This window comes from Cupressus sempervirens, chromosome 7 (genome assembly GCF_028749045.1).
Source record: "Cupressus sempervirens isolate cs-2001-9-10 chromosome 7, ASM2874904v1, whole genome shotgun sequence".
In the NCBI taxonomy this organism is placed as follows: Eukaryota; Viridiplantae; Streptophyta; class Pinopsida; order Cupressales; family Cupressaceae; genus Cupressus; species Cupressus sempervirens.
In genome coordinates this window covers 80,975,041-80,996,636 of record NC_143124.1, presented here as the reverse complement: position 1 = coordinate 80,996,636, position 21,596 = coordinate 80,975,041, and positions in this window count along the sequence as shown.

Sequence of the window (21,596 nt, the reverse complement as noted above, 5' to 3'; positions counted from 1 at the left end):
ACTTTTTTATTTGAAGACTTCAAAACACATTCTAAACTTTATATTATTGAGCATCATGGCTATTTAGGCCATATGACACCCTCCTAAACACCTAAAACATATATACCCTATAGGCTACTTACATCCTTGGTTTATAGGGTCACCAAATAAGATGAAGTACCTACACAAATGGGCTCATACTTATTCAAACCTTTCATAAAACTTCATGAAACCTCTAATTACATCCAAAGAGGTATGAGGAAGGATCTCCCATGTAAAACCAATGAGTATTTCCATTACATGCTATTACATGCCAAGTTAGGCCATGTGGAACCATAACAAGTAATACCAAGAACAACCAAAATGAAGCACAATCAACTGAAACTATCATTGTAACCATCATGGCCCTTGACTAGATGAAGAATGAAGACAAGATGGAGTTTTATCCATTCCTCCAATACCAAGCTTTGTGCTCTGCACCAATATCAACTCTTCTAGGAAATACAATAAGTTTACCAGAACATGCCTCTGTAAAATCTATCTCACAATAGACATCACCAAAACTTACATAACTTCTTCTAGACTTATCCTTATTGCTTCCAACATTAACTGTATATACCAGATACTCCAAAGTATCTCCCATAACCTCAACTGGTTATCATGCTCAACTAGTCATCCATACCAACTCAATCTTTATGTAGTTATTCTATCAGGTACCATAGAAGACATCAAACATGCTATGTTGACATCAATGAAAAACTTAGTCATGAATGTAACACATCATCAAACTAATCTTCCAAAAATCTTGCCAATATTCCAATAGATAGGTCATACATTAAACAAATGTTGGAGTAATGAGAAAGCTAAGTTCAATGGAAAATGTTACACTTGTAACCAACATGGTCATAGAGCTAATGAATGCAAGGAGAAATCTAAATTTGAGGGTAAATGTCATAAATGTGAGAAGTATGGGCATAAATATTTAGAGTGCAAAACTAAGATATTGAACCCAACAAAAAAAATTGTAAAAGCTATATTTGGTTTGGACTACAACACTTGGTGTAGATGTCACTACCATGGAGAATATGGACACATTGGAATGAATTGTGTTAAACATCACATGAGGACAAGAGACACTACTAGAAGATGTTTTATTTGTACAAAACTTGGACACCCTGCCAAGAGTTGTATGAATACTGGAAGAATTGAAGATGAAGAGAAGAAAAAAGATGATAACATCATAAAGTAGATGAGATAGCAACGTATTTCAAAATCTTCTGAGAATGCAAGTTTTAACAATGAAGCAAATGTCATTGAAGAATTGGGTGACTCAAGCATTTCCACTTGATCTCCCACAAAGAGAAGTAGAGGTAGGATTCTAAAGCCTAGACATCTTACATCAATTCTAATTAGCAAAATAGAAAGATTCATTACAACATTCAAGATGTAAAGGGATCAACAAGAGTTCAAGGAAATACCTATCATTACCAAGCAAGGTTGGGTTGCAGACCCTACCGAGCAAGTTTACGAGTAACTCAGTGTTATGTGGACACCGAGTCATGGATGTTCTTATCAATCATTTAATGCAAGCTAAGTGAAAGATAGTTTGTCATTAGTGACATATTTTTACTAGGCATTTATGGTGATTGAAATGCAAAATTTGATAAAAAGGGTGAAATTGAAGTCATTTTTCATCGTGATTTTTCAAGAGCTATTTGTGCAGAGAGATTTTAATACATTCGAGTGATCCATGCAAATTACTATTGAATATTTTTGTGTCTTTGAAAACCCTACTAAGTGATGGCATCTATTAGCAGAAAAACCAAGAAAGGATCCAAAGTGTTGGTTCAAGGTGTGGAATGGAAAGCACTAGATTTTAAGCTTAGTCTAACGGTTGCAAAAACCCTAGACCCAATTGGAGCACAATGTAAAATTCCATCCAATGTACTATTGATTAATGATATTAATTCACATTTTTGATGTGTTATCCAAGACATAGGAACCTTGGAAATGGATGAAACCCTAGAGAAGCTATGTGTGAATGACATGTTAAAACCAAAGCATCAACACCTTGAAGCGATTGCCATGAGATTTTCAAATTAGAAGGATAATATTTATTCTCAGCCATGTGCATAATGGATAGTTGTGGTTGGAAAAACCTATTGTGAAAACAAAGAAAATGATCCATAGGATCATAGGTCCTCCAATGTTAACCAAAGCTAAAATGACTAAAACCCTAAGTCAGGTAGAATTAGAGAAGAAAACCCTTGCTGAGTAGGATGGAAGGGGAATGAAAAATAGTTATTTTATGGATAAGGAGTTGAAATTTAGTATACATGTGATTGCACATAAGATATACAACTTGATTCATTTAAATAGTGTATCATGCAAAGCCATGGATCTTGCATACAAAGTGATTAAGAACAATATGTTATTTGACCTTGCTAAGTTGATGTTGAACTAGTTCAATAAGAATATGGAAAGCATAAGAACTTTAAAGAAAAATCCTCATAAGTTTGGTTCACTCTTAACTTGTCTATTTTCTTTGTGAAAAAGTTCTTCCCATCAAAAGGTACAATTTTATCAAGGAAAGATGTACCCATTCTCTACTAAATTAATGAGTATATAGCATAAATGGGAGAAAACTATGTTAGTATAATGGATAACTATTTTGATGCATTTAAGATAAATATGAATAATAGATTCAAAATCCCTAAGAAACTTGTAGATGACTACAAAGATGCTATTTATTTCATGGTTGACTATGATAAAGTGTACATACAAGCATAATACCAAGAATTGTATGTGTCAAGCCTCTAGGTTATGAGGTTAATATTGATGAAACCAAGGACATTATTGAAGCAATATTAAATGAGCCTGTTGATCAAAACGCTACATATTTTGGTACTTATGGTGAAGCAAAGACAAGAATTGAACTTGAAATAAAACTCCCTCAAATGGTCAAAAAATGGAAGAAAAGAATAACAAAATTGAAGCAATGTAGCACCCCTCTCCTGTTGATAGAAGGAAAAAGAGATGACATAGAGGAAGATGATGTACAAGATGAAGAAAAGTCAGAAGAAGAAGAGCTAGTAAAGAAGAAAGGTAAGGTTATCATAACCAAACCTACCAAACCATCTACTGCAGTGTTTACCAGAAGGGCATCTAGGAAGAAACAAGAAGGAGCAGTAATCTTCAAATGGCCACCACCCTCATTCCAAGAAAAGTTGAAAGAAATTGACTCAAGAGCCGGTATGGAAAATCTAAAATCACTAAGGTATGAGAGAAGAACTGCAAAGGAGAAAAAGCAAGTAGAAGACATGGTTATGTCTAAAATGGGTAAATGAAAATATTCCCCTAACCAACTTACTTAGTATATTCTGGGTGATTTAATGGAGAAAATCAAGCGAAGATGGGAACATGCTATGAAAACTACAATAGACATATATGAGCAAACCTTGAGGCAACTCATGTCAATCTTTAATTACAAAGACGTGAAAGAATCTATCAAGAAGAATGAAAAAAAAACTAACCTTAAAGTTTAACATTTGCTTGATATTGAAAAATGACATTGAACATGTAGTAAGAAATGCTAACAACACATAGAAAAACATTTTCAATCTTCATAAGTGTTGAGCTATCATTTTACATGATGCTTAATAGTAGAAATCCTTTCAAACTCCTCTCTTGAAAAGCTAATCTGAGGATCAACTCCAAGGTTTTGGGAGATCTTGCAACCTACTGGAATCCCCTAAGTTGAAGATAAATGTGAATGTTCACAAGGAGGCCTTTGCTAGATTGAAAACTTTAGATAAGATGTAGAATCTACTTACTTTCTCAAAAGAATAAAACACACAATGAAACTATATGAATTTCTAATTTAACCAAGGTTTAGTAAAGAAAATAATGAAGATAGGGTAAAAAGAAATTTAAACAAATAATATTAAAGGTAAAATTCTAACAGACATAACATACATAAACAATGCATCTGTGAGTTAAGCTTTCAAAAAGATTGGTAAGTAACCAATGAAAATAGGAGCAATGCTTCTTTAATTCCACTAATGCAATCATTGATCCTGGGAATTTAGTAACTATAAGATGTTTCACTTTTCATTAGATTGCAAGGCCACAAGACAAAAAGAAATGCAAGAACAATATGATGATCTCTTCTCAAATTAAGTACATCAGTGAAATTTGAAGACCCATAGAAAACACCAAAATTAAAAGATCATACAATTGAAATAATGCAATAAAATTGTTGGCTCAATTATACTTCATGAACATACATTTTCAATATATAACACAATTAGGCAAGAATCACTAAACTCTAAATGTGAGCACCAAAAGCATCTATTAATGCATCAAAATAATGAAGGCCTAGAATAAATGTTACATTCCTAAATTTATAAGAAATCATCTCCTCGATTTCTATTGAGAGTGAGAGATATCTTTATGCAATCATATGCTTCTAAACTAATAAAACAAATTTATTTATCTACAAATTGACTCTCTAAGTAGTGCTTAGTAGGACTCCATCCAAATTTATATTATTAATTGGATGCATGATCCTTTACATGTCTTAAAACAAATAAATCCTTTAGATGATGTAGGAGTTGTCTGGAAGAAAACCTTTAGATGATACAGAAGTGTTTAGAAGTGCCAAAAATAGAAGCTTCATCTTTACTGAGTGTCTATAGGAGTTAAACTATTGTCAAAATGCATTTTTAATGCATGGAAAGCTCTAAATTTAGAATTGGTAGTTAACTATCGATGCATCTCTGAATTCTTCAAAAATTTCTAGAACATCATTGAAAAAGTGAGCCTTGGAAGTAGGTTCAAAAAATACAAAATTTCACCAAGTGTCAAAATTGAAATTCTGGCTTCTGGGTTTTGTTCCATTTTATACTAGAGCTATGTTTGGGTATTTGCCCTTGAATTTCTCAATAATATTGGTAACTTGAGCTGCATCTAGAAAATCTAAGGCTTCATACTTATCTTTCACCTTCTATTTATAATTGCCCACTTTGATGCGAGTCTCTACAAAATCTTTGAGTTTCACGTCCAAGTCTAGTAATGCTTCTTATAGTTCTAAATGCTTGCCTAATGACATCATCATTAGAAGCTTCATGAAAATTATTACAAAATTTCTCAACTAATACCTATACAACTATCAATTTCTCCCTTGCATCATCTTAAAAAATATCTAAACATGCATCACTATAATGTTTCTCTGCATCCAAAATTTTCTCTTGGGCTTGATCCTTGAGCTTATGAATCTTCACATGTAATTTTTTTATTACTTTATTTCCATCCAGAATCTTCTCTATCCAATCATCAATCTTATCTAATTCCTCTGTTGTATATACCTCCATTAACATTCGATATCTTTGACTCTTAATCGATTGTAGCACTTGCAAGTCCTTAGCCTAGGTATGTACTTCATCCATCAAACCAAATCTTCATTCAAAATGGCTAGAAGATTATTTACATTATTCTGCATATGGTGTAATAGGTTTAGATTTCCTTGTATAATTTGTACACCTTTTGCTTTAAAACTTTCTCACCATTGTTGATAAGCTCTCAAAAATGGGTCTAATTGTACTGCTTCCTTATCCCTCTTCTCTAGTGTTGCATTCAAAGTTTCCTCAAGATTTGTAGGATCTAAAGGACCAAAAAATTCATTTAGATATCCTTTTAGGATTTCATTCTACTTTTGAAGTGTTATCAATTTTTCCTCATCTTGTTCTGAGTGTTTAAACACTTCTTTCATTCCCGTTATTACCATTAACTTGGTAGTATCCAACATGGGCTTTCTAAGCACAATCTCTTTGACCTAATAATCCCTTGGAGTCAATTCTTCAACATGTGTATATGGAGGAGGGATATCCATGTGTGTAAATAAGTCCTGGTTCTGATCACTCATAATAAAGACTAATGCCTGTGCATCATTTCATGGTGACTCAGGTTTCCTAGGAAATTCAATCAATTCCATCCTATCCTCTTCCTTTGTAGTGAATTGTTGCCTTTTGTTTCTAATAACCTCTTTCCTCAACCATCTTGGGATATGCTCGAATGAAGATTTACCTTTTGAGCACAAAGGTGGTTGCTCTGCTATGCTCTTCCCCTTATCTCCCCTTTCTGGAGTCCTCTCCTTTTGTAAGAGACCTGCATAGGGAGTCTATCTCCATGGAGTCCACTCCCCTCACCTCTGTGTCTTGGGAAGCTTGTTTATGGTACTCACTTATTTGTCCCTCCTCTAACACTTCATTAGTGGATACTTGTTGTAGCTCTTCCTCTTGTTCTTCTTGAACTTGTTCTTCTTCATTGTTTGGAGGGAGGGCAGTAATTGATCCTTTATCTACACAAAATGTTACTTGCACTGGGGATGGTGGAGCTAATTTAGGACCTTGTGGCTTAGGTGGCAACTGATTCCAATCATCCTATTGAGATTGATTAGTTGGAATATCTCTAATTTTGTCTCCCACCAATTCAGTACCAATTGATATGAAATCAAATTTTGACATCTTAAAGACATCAGTCCCCTCAAAATCTTGCTCATCTATCCATTGTTGCATTTCATCCTTAGAGGTTGTAGATTGAATAGCCTACTCAATAATGGGTGCTGGTGTGATTTTGGAGCTTCTTCTCCATTCCAATTATGTGGCTCCAGCAAGACATGTCCTCTAGTTCAAAGGTAGGTTATCCTCTTCTTCCTCTCCATCCTCTAGGATAACTTCTAGGACTGATGGGAAGGGAATAAGTCTCTTGATAAAATTTTGTCTTCTCTTGACTAAAGTCTTAATCTTCTTCTCTTAGGAGAAGAAGGGAAGGCTTGTACCTCTTGTGTAGGTGGAGACACCTCTTGCACTTTAGTTTGAGCTTCTCCTTGGCCTTGTTTTGTTGGTGACACTTGAGGATTGTCTTGGGCTTGTGTGGCTTCCACATCCTAGGACCCTTGTACATTTTCTTCTCATGTCTATGGAGGTGCTTGAGTTTCTTCCTCTTCTAGCTTGGGCTGTTGATGAGAAGTCCTATTCCTCTGTCCTATACCTTTACCTTTCTATGCCGTATAATATCCAACTTTTCTATCAAGTTGGTGCATTGTCTCTGACCTCACCAAGGATTGAGCTATGAATGTAGGTACTATGACCTTAGCTCGTCAACCTCTTGCTAGGTAGGCTTGAGTGTGAAAGACCATTGGTTGAGGAATTGGATCTAACTTAAAAGGCCTTTTAATCCAATCCTTTGTCAATTTGATGGCATGCCTAGCCCTATGATTAATTTCTAAATTTTCTTCCTTATTGACCTCAATATTCATCATAGGTCGATCACCAATATTGTCCCTATTAAATAATGGATCAAGGACATCTTTAGTATCTTGTTGCATGATCTTCAAAGGACAATCATCATCCTATAATAATCCCTTATACGAATATCATATCATCTATTGCATTCATCCAGTGGTCTTCAAATTCATCTTCATGCTAAAATGTATTACCAACCAAGTACTACACTCTTTCGATGTTATCAAAATAAGGCCAAGGAGAATTATACTCATCCAAAAGATATTGATCTCATTTAGACCAGAAATATGAATATCTTGTCTTCAATCCACACTAAATGGTCCTATTGTAATGGGCCGCACCCATGTTACTTTGTGCTACCTTCATACTTTGTTGTGTGCAAACAAGAGTTGTCGAGTAATCTCCAATAGTATTCGTTTATCACTTGGGTATTTAGGGAGTTTCTTCAAATTGATCATTTTACCTGCTACCCTCAAATATGTGAATGTTTATTTCTAGATGTAATAGGCTCCAACCTTTGAAATCTTAACCACTACCTCCTCTAACATCCTATTTGCATAATCTCCTTCAATGAACTAGATTATTGCAAATAAAAATGCATCATTTATGATCCTATATTCCTTTCCATTCCTTTGAATCATTTTCTTAAGTAGCTAAGGATATACTATATATGGCCATGCATTTGCATCCTGCATACTACCCTTTTTATAAAGGCCTAGATAATCTATCACCCTTGCAACTAACAAGTATACCAAATATGATGTCATATAAAAATTTTGGTTATTCTTAACCACCACTAGCTTCTCACCCAAGTTTTCACTAAGAATAGAAGACCAATCAATTGGCATCTCCGCTATTTTGATCATCTCAATAAAATGCACCATCCAAGTGTTCAAATGTCTTGAAACTGATAATCCCATGACTCTACTCAAGAGTATTATTGAATATCCAATATCTTCCTTCATATAGCCTCTTTTCATATCCACTTTTCCTGCTTTCCATCCTAGAGGAGTCTTCTCAATGAGGTATGAGGATTGGATGATCTCAGAAGCTTCACCTACATGTTCCCTATACCATCTCTCCACTTGGTGATAGGTTATTTTGATGAATTGATCTTCCATCAAGAGATGGAACACCTTCTCTATATTCTTGGGTCAAAGATCTAGGATGATCTCTCTAGTTATGCTCTTCACTGCCCTTTCTTTAGGAACATAGCTTTTTGTGAGTGTCATAATAAGCTTTGAGGACTGCATTGATATTGGGTGTGATGCTAAATTAACAAGTCCTAATCAAATCAAAGCAGATACCATTGGAGACCTTTTTTTTGGTTTGTTGCATAGTGTTAGGAATGCTCCCAAGTTTGTGTGACCTAGTTCGGTGTCCCAAATCTTTGAATAATCATCTTGAAAATTTGACTTTGTTGGAACACCTTGAAACTTGAACACTATGAGCTTTGGGACCATCTTTGTAGCTAGGGGAGATGATGAAGAAGCCATTGAATTTGCACAAAAACATCATCTATTAGTCCAAAGTAAAAAATAATTAATAAAGTCAAACCCTAATATAGACACAAATAAAACCCAAAACCCTAATTGTTCAAAATTACCAAAAAACCTAATTTGTAACCCTAGAATACAAAAAAAATGCACACCCGGAGCACCTCAAAGGTGCGCCTAGTGTGCCTTTTATCATTAGCAAACTTTAATATATGGGGTGTGCAACAGTGCACCTCATGGGGTGCACTAATGTGCATCCTATATTAGCTTAGGTGTAAAAGGGTGTTTTATCAATTAGGTTCATAGTAGCACACCTTAACTTGGAGTATTTCCCTTTTTTTTTAAGTTTTTAAAGTTTTTAATGCTTTGCATTGAGAGGAAAAAAGGTGCATAGTTGTGCACCTTCTAGGTGTTTTTAAGTTGTTTGTTTATGAGTGTGTAGCAGAAGGTAGAGTGGGTAGGTGCACCTCAGGAGGTACGATGTTGTGACCAAGAAGATTGGAGCAATGAAAATCAAGTGTAAAGTTAATTAGGATCCTGAGTTGTATAGAGTCCCGACTTGGCATAGCTATGGGAGGTGTGTAGTTGTGCTGGTGCATAGGTGCACTGATGTGCATTTTCCATAGAGAGTGTTTTTTTAGTTTGTTTGGCACACTAGTGCACTTGGTGAGGTGTGCTGGTGCATCTTTCTTCTTTGCAAAATTACTTCTTCCCCCAAAAATTTATCTTTTGGAGATCATGTTTTCCAGTTGGGAGCCAGTCTTGACCAAAAACACTAGATAAAACCCTAAAAATGACTTCAACCCTAGACTAGGGATCCAAAAAGCCAAAAAATAAAGTAGGGGGTCCCCATTTCTAGGAGAAACGGGGCATGCATTGTGAAAGCACAACAATAAGAAAAGTGATTTTGTTGTTAATGTTAGTGATAAGGATGATGATGATGATGATGACAAGGAAGAAGAAGGAAATAATGATTGAGAAGAAATACATGATGATATTATGGATGATGATGAACAAGAACAAGAAGCTAATGAGGAAGATCTCACTAAGGTTTGGAACATAGAGGAGACCAACCCTAAGAAAATTTTAGCGATAGTTATAGCCTCACTTACTAATTCTTTGAGCAAAGCATTGAAGACATCAAGCTTAGAGAAAGCTACTACAAGAATGATTACATCAAACATTGTAAGTTCAAGAACTCAATCAATATTTGCATCTATTTAGTTTAGCATTTCATTGAAAAAAGTGTCCAACACTTCATCTATTGAGTAGACAAGACTTCCTCCTCCATCAGTTTTGGTCACACAAGGTATTTCTTCAATAAGTGTAGTATCTACTTTTTGTACCAATCCTACTATTTCTACTATTTTTTCTATTCCTAGCATGCAAATAATAAGTACAAGGATAGTTGACATCAAGCCTCAGTCAAGTGTGAAAGTTTTGAGTAAAGGCAAAGAAAAGGAAGAAGAAATTGAACATGATGAGGATATAGTCATCCCGAATTAGGATATCTCCAATCTTAATCCCCTATCAAATGCATATAATTGGAGAGCTACAAAAGAAATCTAAGCAAAAAAGTCTTAGAGAGGAAAGAAATAAGGTATTTGAAGTGCTTGAAGATGCTAACAATATTCTTGCAGAGGGAATTAGCACAAAGGTTGACACTTCTCAACCAATTTTTGCTCAGTTAGCAGAAGTAGTCCATAAATTAAACTAAGATTTGAATGGATAGGAGAAATTCTTGTAGAGAGTAGAAAATAAATTTGAGAATAAGGTATTGGAGTTAATTGCACAAAAGACTGCAATTCATCAAGTAGATTTGTCTACTATTCTAAGCTCATTGGAGACCTCTTGCAACAATGTAACTTCTTTATTTGGTAAACTCTATGACACTTCTACTTTTACCAAGGAAATTAAAGAGAAAATTTTAAAGATTGATGAAAATCTAAAGACAAGTGCTCAACAGTTGCAACTTGACCCAAGTTACAGCTCTGCCCACTATACAAAGATCAAATTTTTAACTGATACGTAGGTAGAATTGCTAAGAAAAGAAACTAGGATAACAGCTGAACTGGTAGACATATAAGGCACAATTCTCTTGAATATGGATGTATTGAAAAAACATATTGCACATGCTAAAATCCTCATCCATGATAACAACTTCTCCATTGTAAACCACATGATAGAACTATCACCAGAAGTGCAAATTACATTGCACACAAGCAAGGTGTTGCAAGAAAATTTGGACAAGACATTGGCACTGATTCTAAAGGTACATTCTAATTTCTTTTCACATTTTGGCATTACTATATAGTATATAGAATATACCTTTGGCATTAATGTCAAAAAGAGGGAGAAAATGTATATATCATATTGTAAAAAGGGGAAAAGATGAGAAGATGTATATATTACTATATATATATTTGTATGGGGGAGAAACATCATACTATATACATGTATAGATATTCAGAGAAACATCTTTTACAAAAGAAAATTTGAAAAATCTCAAAATAGAGTATGCTACCGAGTTGAAGACACAGGATGAAGAATTAAGATCATTTTGAGTTTTTGAGAATTCAGTTTTGATTGATAAGTGTTTTTATCACTAATGCCAAAGGGGGAGATTGTTGACATTGCAATCAAGTTTGTTATTAGTGACATACACTTATTCAGACAGATAGTATCTACCAAGCTAATTGTATAGTGTTAACCACATATCTCAAACTCTATCAAGTTCTACAATTTCTACCGAGTTCAAGGAACAATATTCAATTTGTGCTGAGTAGTTCATACTGAGTTGATGATTATTAGTATAAATTGAGCTTCTTAGTGTTTACCAAGTCTCTCAGTGCAAATTGAGTTGTCCAGTGGTTACAAAGTCCATAGTTTCAATAATGAGAATCTAGTGTTGACTGAGCCACTTAGTGTCAACTAAGAGATTCAATTTATACTGAGCTCATAGTAATAGCATTGACTAAGCTATATAGTGTGAATCAAGTGACTCAGTTTATATGCCAAGTTTCATAGTATTCATTGAGTCACTGGTGCACAATGAGTTTAGACTACTTGGAAGTTATCATTATGGATCGAGCTTCTACATCTACCAAATGCATGATGTAGTGATAGTGGGTGTCGAGTATCAGAACCTCACTGAGATAGTCTTTAGAACTTGAGTTCTTGTAGCTGGGCTGACTTTATGTATTTTGTGTAAACTTGTATTTTAGCTGACTTTGTTAACTTATAATTTGGATTGGTATATGTGTAATGCATTTTATCACATCCAAAACAAGTTTTTGACATGAGTATAATGCAAATTTGAAGAGCATAAGTGTCAAGTAAAAGGCTACAACAATATAAGGAGCAAAAAAGATTTATCTATCATAGCAAGGTGATCATTACATTCAAAGGAATCTCATTTAGTAAACCAAGTTGTAGATCAGAGATCATTCACTATTTAATCTTAACAGGTAGATTAGTTAAATCCTTTCACAAGGTAGACTTAATAGTCTTTTTTAAATCTCTTTATTGAGTACATACTTCATTGTATGTTTGCAAATCCTTTTCCAAGGTGGACCTAGCAGTCCTTATTGCTCCTAATAGGGTAGATCATCAGAACTGATCATTGTAAGCCTTAACATGCCAACTTTGTACTATATTACTAAAACTTGTGGGTATCATCCCCAACCCAATTTCACTTTGTATTTGGAAGGTTTATAGGTCACCATATTATGTGTCAAAGTGCTATGAATGTTTTAATGCTTTCATTTTTTCATGCATGCAATTAGTTCAGAATACACATAAAGGATTAATTGGTGGAATAAGATTAAGTTTCATTAGTTACTAATTCACCCCTCTACTCTTAGTAACCTATTCTATCATATATATATTTCCAACAAGATATGGATATGTATTAATCTCTTTCTCATGAGGCACCTTTGGATGAATTCATGGTTATTACTCCTATTGACCAACCTCTTCTATGAATTTCACTAATATTGCTTCTATAGGTGAGACCTTGATGATTTTTTTTTGTCCTCCTATGAATGCCTTAGAATTAGAAAAACCAAAAACTTCATCCTTCTATTATTTCTTTCAAAATACATCTCAAATAAAATTAGATCTTGTTGAAAATGTTGATCATCGTGACATTGTTTTCACAATATAGTAGTAGATCCTAAGGATCATATTCATGTTTACCTTTTAAGTGGCTTCTCAACTCTTCAAAATGGGAAACCATAGATTTCACACCAACATCCTACATTCTTGACTTTTTGAATCAAACACCTTTATTTGATGAGTATATGCATATTGATTTCTTCTCTTTACATTTTCATCTAATCACATCTATGAGATCTTCTTTTTCTAGGTTTTACCAATGCATTGCTTATATTATGTTTCATATTACTTGTCATGATGCATGATATTTTTTTCATTATCATTTTACTTGATATATCTACATCCCTATTATGTTGCTCCTTGATTTGTGACATAGTTAGTCTATCTTGTGGGGGCTCATTGTCCTACTTTTTGAGTAACATAATATTGATTTCCCTTGTCTCTTCACTTCCTCTTTTTATATCATAGGATCCATTATCTCCCTTTTCTGACTTTCTTTTCTTTTATATGATGACATATTTTCTTGCAATCTTATGTTTTCTTGAAATTGCATGTCTAGTATAAATTGAAACCACTTAGGAAGACATTATGTTTCCTCTTGTTTAGTGCATCCAATATCCCTTATGAGTTTGCATTTTATTATTAAGAATATATCATTTAATGTTTATATTGGATTTTCTTTCTCTCTCCTCTCTTTTATTCGTTGGTTGTTTCTTTCATGATATCTAAGTAGGAATAATGTGGCATCCTTTCATCTCTTAATTTTATTTCTCTATATATTTGTATTTTTTTATGGAACATTCTTATCTATGGGTACATATTGCTTTGTTACATGCATGACCATGGTTTTTTCCTAAAAAATGTCTTTTTATGCCTTATATTTTAATGCTTCTCATTTAATGATAATCTATAGTCTACTTAATATGTGGTATATTTAATAGCATCTCATGTTGTTTAGAATAGATTATGCTATGATGTTTCTTTTCTTATCCCTTCTATATGTAGCATTATATTCTTCTTGTTGGATATGGGGTGTTTTCATTTTGTGCATGGCTATTAGTTTTTCCTTACAAATAATTCTTATCTCTTACAAGATTTTATATATAGTTCACCATAGATCTTCCTTTTCTCATCTCTCTCTTTGGGGACAAGATGATTTGTATATTCCTTATCTCTTTCTGTAAGGATCTATTTTCCTTGGGCTTAAGAAAAACTTGTTTATTATGTGACATTGATCTTTCTTTATGAATAGTCATGTCTTTACTATGGATTCTCTCTTTTCCAAGAGGTGCATGTCCTAAGCCATCACCTCTTCTTATAAAGTACAACAATGTCCATTATATACACTTTTTCTGGCTTGGATGTTGTTATGCTTCATCCAAGGGTCCCTATTTGACTTACATAGGGGGTTGAATAAGTGTATTCTTGTTCTTTTTTCCCTCTTCCTTTTCTTGGTGATATTTTCTTGATCATGGACTCCTCTTAGTTAGATGTCTTGTCAGTAATATTTCTCCCTTTTGAAGATACTCTTTCACTAAGCAATACCTAGCTTCCACGATTGTCTTGTTAGTCCCAAATAATAATCTTGATAATGTATGTGAAAGAGTCATATAAGTTTTTATGTTGTCATTGGTGTCAAGTCTTAGTAGTTAGACATTATGTTAATTTAGTAGAGTGTCGTTGTTGGAGATATAAGAGGATTAAAGGGGTGAAAAAGTTTCTACAACAATAAATCCCATATCCCTTAGATATCAATACAAAACATAAACTCTTCTAAAACTGCTATCACTTAGTTAACACATAGGCACTTGGTTAACACTATCAATATGCTATAACTCGATAAGAACTATCATAAGAATTGTTACTTAACAAGTACTTAACATATAGATCTTAAGATATTAGTGTGGTTAACCTTAATTAACTTAGTTGCATACATAAAAGAAATAGCATGAACACAAGTGACACCAAGATATAACGTGAAAATCAGATTTTGGAAAAACCGTCAATTGCAACTAGTTACTATTTTTCACTCTTCTGAAGTGAGCCCTATTAGGAGCCAACCCTGTTAAAGTTAACAAAACACATTGTTAGGTGTGACCTTTTTAGAGGATTTAATCACCCTATTAGGAGTGACCTTGTTAGAGGTCTTTAGAGACTTCAATCTAGACATGCCACATTGTTAGAGGATTTACAAATAGCTGTTAGGCTAATTTTGTTAAGAGATTTGATTCACTACTACAATGGTTAGAGAGTCACAATGACATGACTTGATTGCCAATGCAACTATATTGTTGATTTTTTATCCCAATTCTGGCTCGAATACTTGATCCTTCCTGATCAGATTAATCTTTTCCACCAAAAAGGATATTTTTCTTATCCTTTGTCATGTCCCCATTTCAAATAATTAAAAAATAATAATCTTTGCTAAGGCAGGCAGGCCCAAGAAAGTGCAGTTTCAGAAAAAGGGGGTTAATCTTTGGAAATCGTTGGACTAATAAATGAAAATTATTATTAAAATATGTTTCATTAACCTCTCTTGGACGTGAGTTATGGTTATGCCCTCTTTTAAGGGGTTTGGAGGCATTTTGGGCTGATTCCAGAACTTGATTTTTGCTCATTCTTTGTTATTCTTCAGAGGCTGCCAAACCTGTGGAGAAGGAGACCCAAGAATGGGAGTTTGTAGGTTTCCAGGGAGACCCAAGAATGGGAGTTTGTAGGTTTTTAGGAAGGCTAAGGATGGGATTTTGAAGCCATTCCATGTGCATGCTCATACAGAGTATGCCTTTGTGCTGAACAGTGCAGATTTGTAGGTTTTCGGGTGTGTTTTTTGTATGAGTTTGGTGTTTTCAGTTGAGTATTTCATATCAGTTTGGGTTGCTGTTGTATTTCAGAATTTAAGGTGTTAAAATAGAGCTGATTATATGTATTGGGACGTGATTAAACTTCTGAGATAGATTATTAGTGTTTTTGTTGTGTTTCCGAGCATTTTTGTGTTAATTTGGGGAGCCTGATGAGCATAGTTTTTGTACTACATTTATGAGCTGTTGTGTAAAGGCTATATGGATCTAGAAATGTTATTTTTTAGGCAGTTATGCTACTGAAAGTTTTTTAAAAATTTCCATTTTCAGATTTATTAATAATTTGTGAAGTTGTGAAGCTTTTGGCACTATTTTTAGCATACCCGATTTGGGGTTTCTTGAGAAATTTGGTGGATCTTTGTGATATTAGTTGTTTGATCTTAAAGATCTGATTAGAGGTTGGAAATATCATGTAAAATCAGAAAAGGGACATTTCAGTGGTATCAGAGCCATGATCTTGCCAGCCTGAGGGTTTGTAGAAGTTTGCATGTCAGTTTTGAGAACTGCCCAAATCTTGCATGTCATAATTTATGGTTGCATGTTGCTTCTAATCAGCTGCATGTCAAAATTTATGGTTGCATGCTACTTCTAATATTTTTCATGTTAGTTCTTGGTGAATTTGGTGGTTGTAGAAGTTTGCATGTCAGTTTTGACAACTACCCAGATCTTGCATGTCATAATTTGGTGGTTGCATGTTACTTCTAATCAGTTGCATGTCAAAATCTATGGTTGCATGCTACTTCTAATCATTTTCATGTTAGTTCTTGGCAAATTTGGTGGTTGTAGAAGTTTTCATGTCAGTTTTGACAACTACCCAGATCTTGCATGTCATAATTTGGTGGTTACATGTTGCTTCTAATTAGTTGCATGTCAAAATCTATGGTTGCATGCTACTTCTAATCATTTGCATGTTAGTTCTTGGTGTTTGAAGAATTTATATCCTATTGGGGTTACACTCTACTTTATCCAAAATGGAAAGGTATAGTATAGAGTCTCAGAGGACACAATCTTGGACAATTGATATCCAGAGTCAAAATAGTAGAAAGGATGGTTATTTAGACATTCGAGATAAACTTATGAAAATAAGCCATGACATGTCTGAACAGTTGGTTGAGCACCACCGTATAATGAATGACATGTTGTCCAACCTAGCTAAGGTGGATAAGTTGACTGAATTTCTATTTGGCAGATTTTCTCATAGAAAAGATGACACAATTCCCAAGAACTTGCATGAGGAGTTTGAGAAACTAGCTGATAGCCAAGTAGAGGTCTCAGATTCTACTTTTCCATAGGAGGTGGTGGGAAAGGATATTACACAGATTGATGGTAATGGTCAACTTGATACTCAAATTGAGACAATTGTTTACAGGTCGTCAAAGGGCGATGCCACAGGCATTCAGGATGGTATAGTTACAACAGGCAGTGACTACAGTGTAGTGGGTTCAGATGATGATTATGAGGATGTTGTTGTGCAGGATGGTGACATACCTGGTAGAGATGAGCAGACATTGAGAATTCATGACTTTTCTAAGAAAGAGTACCATGCATAGTTAGATGTTTCATCACATGAGGTTGACGCTAGTAGTACTTCACATGATTTATCTAGCTAGCTGAAGGTGAACAAAGATAGTATTGTGACTTCATTATCTCATCATGATAGGTATGTGGAGTTAGTTGGTATTGGTCATATTACTCAGGTGAGGAGTTTTCTTCAGTTACCAGTTGATTCTAGTTTATGGATATGGACTTGAGATTGTTATATTGGCGTTTGGGATTCAGTAGACTGGAGATCTTTAACACTTTTTGGTAGCAGTGTTTGTTTGGGTGTTATCATGGATTTGATTAGAAGATTACATGATGTTGTCTTTTCTTGTGTTAGTATCTTGTCTGATGTTGGTATTAGTTTTTATACACCGATGTTGGGCTTTGTTCATATATCTAGTCGACCATACTTGCTGGAATATGTTGATGATATTTCATATTTGGCAGTGTGTATAGATCAGTCCCAGGATCATATTGGCATTGATGACATCCAGGAGGATGCAGTGGGCAGTTTTGAAGACTTAGTTTCCTTGGGTATAGAGGAGTTGGACAGCAATGCTAATTTTTTTGATACTCCGTATGTTGATATGAGCTTTAGATTTGATACATGGGATATGGATGGTAATACTCTAGAGACTAGTAACTTTGAGGATACTCCTTTAGACAGTGCATCAGAGGAGGTTTGTAGGAGACAATCAAGCCAGTGACATCATGTGTCTAATCAGTTGAGAGTTAGTGACTGAGACATTTCTATCACTTGCCAACATTTCAATGTTGCTTGTCAGTTGTTAGTAGTTTATGGATGGGGTTCTCCTACTAGTGATGAGCAGGGAGGCAGTTATCTTTCCTTGATGGAGTTCCACTCTTTATGTGAGGCTATCCAGATTTTGAGACATGATTATATGCAGTTGGTAGCTGACAGGGACTATCTTATGGAGTGGGCTAGTACAACATATGATGCATTGTTGGCCAAGGAAGATGAGGTGAGTGAGCTTACTAAGTAGCTTGAGGTGACTTTTGAGATTCTTGAGAGCACACAGTTGGCTTTCAAGGAGTCACAATTTCATTTGGCTAAGGTGACCATGGAGTTAGAGCGACTACAGTCTTTACCTGATTCTATACAGTCACAAGCTATGGTGTTTGGTGATCCGAGGATGTCCATGGCCAAGATTGTTAGAGATAGTGGAGATGGGGATGTATCCATTCTTGATACTAACATTGGCATATCAAGTTCATTCCCACTAGAGTTAGGTTTAGTTGAGTTGGGTGTTGTAGTAGATTGTTGTATGCCTGACATGGTGGTGGCCTCTAGTACTGATGGCACCGAGACTAGAGATGTATCAAAGATCATGTGTGATGTTGGTGATTAGGTAGTTGGCATGGTTCTTGCTAGTAATACTACTCCCTTGTGGATATCTTCGGAGGTAGTAGTCAGTTCCAACATGGTTAATGATCAATTGCAGTTAGTTTCATCTAGATTACAGTCTGAGTCACTGACTAAGATTGGTGAATTCTATCAGTATTACACTGTGAGGTACACTCATCAATTTACCTTTGATGACCATGTTGATGAGATGATGATACAGAGATGTACTTTGGTTCCTAGTGCTTATCATCAATTATGGGATAGTTTGATGCCTCAAGATGAGAGTTGTGATGGGCATGACATGGTGATAGGTTCTGCAGTTGACAGCTTGATAATATGTGACTTAGAGCAGGAGTTTGGGAGTGATGCTTCAGTGGGTGTTGTTATTTATTCTACTCCTTTGGCTATGACATCTCTTGACTTAGCTAGTGATCAATCACAATGGGTTGTATCACTTGTTAATGGTGAGTTGTTGGCTGAGGTTATTTTTTTAATCAACATTATATTGCAGGATATGTACATCAGTTAGCATTTGATCCTTGTTTTGAGGAGTTGATGGCAGGAAAATTTTGTTTGTATTCCATTTCTTACTCTTTATCTTGTAATATCTTTTCACCATCAGTACTGCATGGGAGTTATGGTTATAAGATAGTGGCCAGTGATTTGTAGAGTTGTGTTGACTACAGGAGTTGTACAGTGTGTGGATTCTCCATACTTGGTATAGTTTTATTCGAGAGCATTCACCATTGTTGCAGAGTTGGATTGTACATTCCATATAGGCCAGTGGGATGTGTTGATGGTATTTACTATGTTGGTAGTTTGATTTGTCCACTTTACTTGGGTTTTGATGTTCTAAAAGTTTGTGTCTCATGGGTTTTTGACTGTGGTAGTGGTAATTTTGGAGTTTGGTTGAGCTATAATTGTTAGTTTGATTATGGATTCCTCTTGGTCATATTGCAGAGGATATTGCAGGAGCCTGTGTTAATTGGTAGTAGTATAGTTCATGACTACATTTGGGATCCAGGTGGATTGATTGGTTTATTGTTCAGCCATTGCTTGAGGAAAAGAAATGTTTGGGAGGGGAGGACTTTTCATGTCCCCTTTTCAAATAATTAAAAAATAATAATCTTTGCTAAGGCAGGCAGGCCCAAGAAAGTGTAGTTTCGGAAAAAGGGGGTTAATCTTTGGAAACCATTGGACTAATAAATGAAATTTTTTATTAAAATATGTTTCATTAATCTCTCTTGGACGTGAGTTATGGTTATGCCCTCTTTTAAGGGTTTTGGAGGCATTTTGGGCTGATTCCAGAACTTGATTTTTGCTCATTCTTTGTTATTCTTCAGAGGCTGCCAAACCTGTGGAGAAGGAGACCCAAGAATGGGAGTTTGTAGGTTTCCAGGGAGACCCAAGAATGGGATTTTGCAGGTTTCTAGGGAGACTAAGAATGGGAGTTTGAAGCCATTCCATGTGCATGCTCATACAGAGTTTGCCTTTGTGTTGAACAGTGCAGATTTGTGGGTTTTCAGGTGTGTTTTTTGTATGAGTTTGGTGTTCTCAGTTGAGTATTTCATATCAGTTTGGGTTGCTGCTGTATTTCAGACTTTAAGGTGTTAAAATAGAGCTGAGTATATGTATTGGGACATGATTAAACTTCTGAGATAGATTATTAGTGTTTTTGTGGTGTTTTCGAGCATTTTTGTGTTAATTTCGGGAGCCCGATGAGCATAGTTTTTATACTACATTTGTGAGCTGTTGTGTAAAGGCTATACGGATCTGGAAATTTCATTTTGTAGGCTTTTATGCTGCTGAAATTTCTGTAAAAATGTCTATTTTCAGATTTATTAATAATTTGTGAAGTTGTGAAGCTTTTGGCACTATTTTCAGCATACCCGATTGGGAGTTTCTTGAAAAATTTGGTGGATCTTTGTGATATTAGTTGTTTGATCTTAAAGATCTGATTAGAGGTTGGAAATATCATGTAAAATCAGAAAAGAGACATTTCATCCTTTCAATTTTCTTCCTCTAAGCATCTTCTTATCTTCCACACATTCTCATACATCTTCAATCCTCAACTTGACATTATATCATATTCATTTTCAAGTCGACCTGAATACAACTTATAATAATAATTCTTCACCTCTTCAGTTGGCTAGAACCAACAAACAAATCTATTAAACTCATTATGCGAAAATAAGAAAATCCTTTATTAGTTGACTTAGATTGGTAGGCATTAACTCTGAAATGATTTTCCTATGTTAACCAAGTGAACTCAGCTAATAGTACAAATTCATAAACTTCCTTTGGTAATTAGGTGAGCTTAGTTAACACTAGTTTTATGCCAACTTTCCTTTTTTAACCAAGTTAACTCAGTTAACATTGAACTTCTACGAACTTTTCTTTGAAGCCTAAGTGAACTCAGTAGACACTATCTTCTAAACTTAGTAAACGTTGTAATGCTCAATAAACACATGAAACTATCTTCATTGCTTGAGTGAACTTGAAAAACACTAACTAATAAAGATATGATATTTTGTGTAACATTAAAGGTAATATAAAATTGATGAATTTTTTTCAACAATCTCCCTCTTTTGCATTGATGGCAACACAACATGTCAAAATACAATGAAATTGTGGAGAAAAATAAAAGGATAATATCCTTAGTTTCATTATGATTCTAATCTATGAGAACTCCCTCTGACATCAATCTATCCCTCTAATTTTATTTTCTCCCTCTATCAAAAAGCTCTCCAATTTTATTCTTTATCAAACTCTTCCTCTTTGACATCTTAAACCATTTAGAAAATTTTCTCTAATATAACAAACTCTTTTTTTAAAAGTTTTCTATCATATGACAATAGAGTCTCCCTCTTTAGAAATTTTTTGTGATATGATATTAAACTTTCCCTTTTTGACATCTTATGGCAAAGACAATATT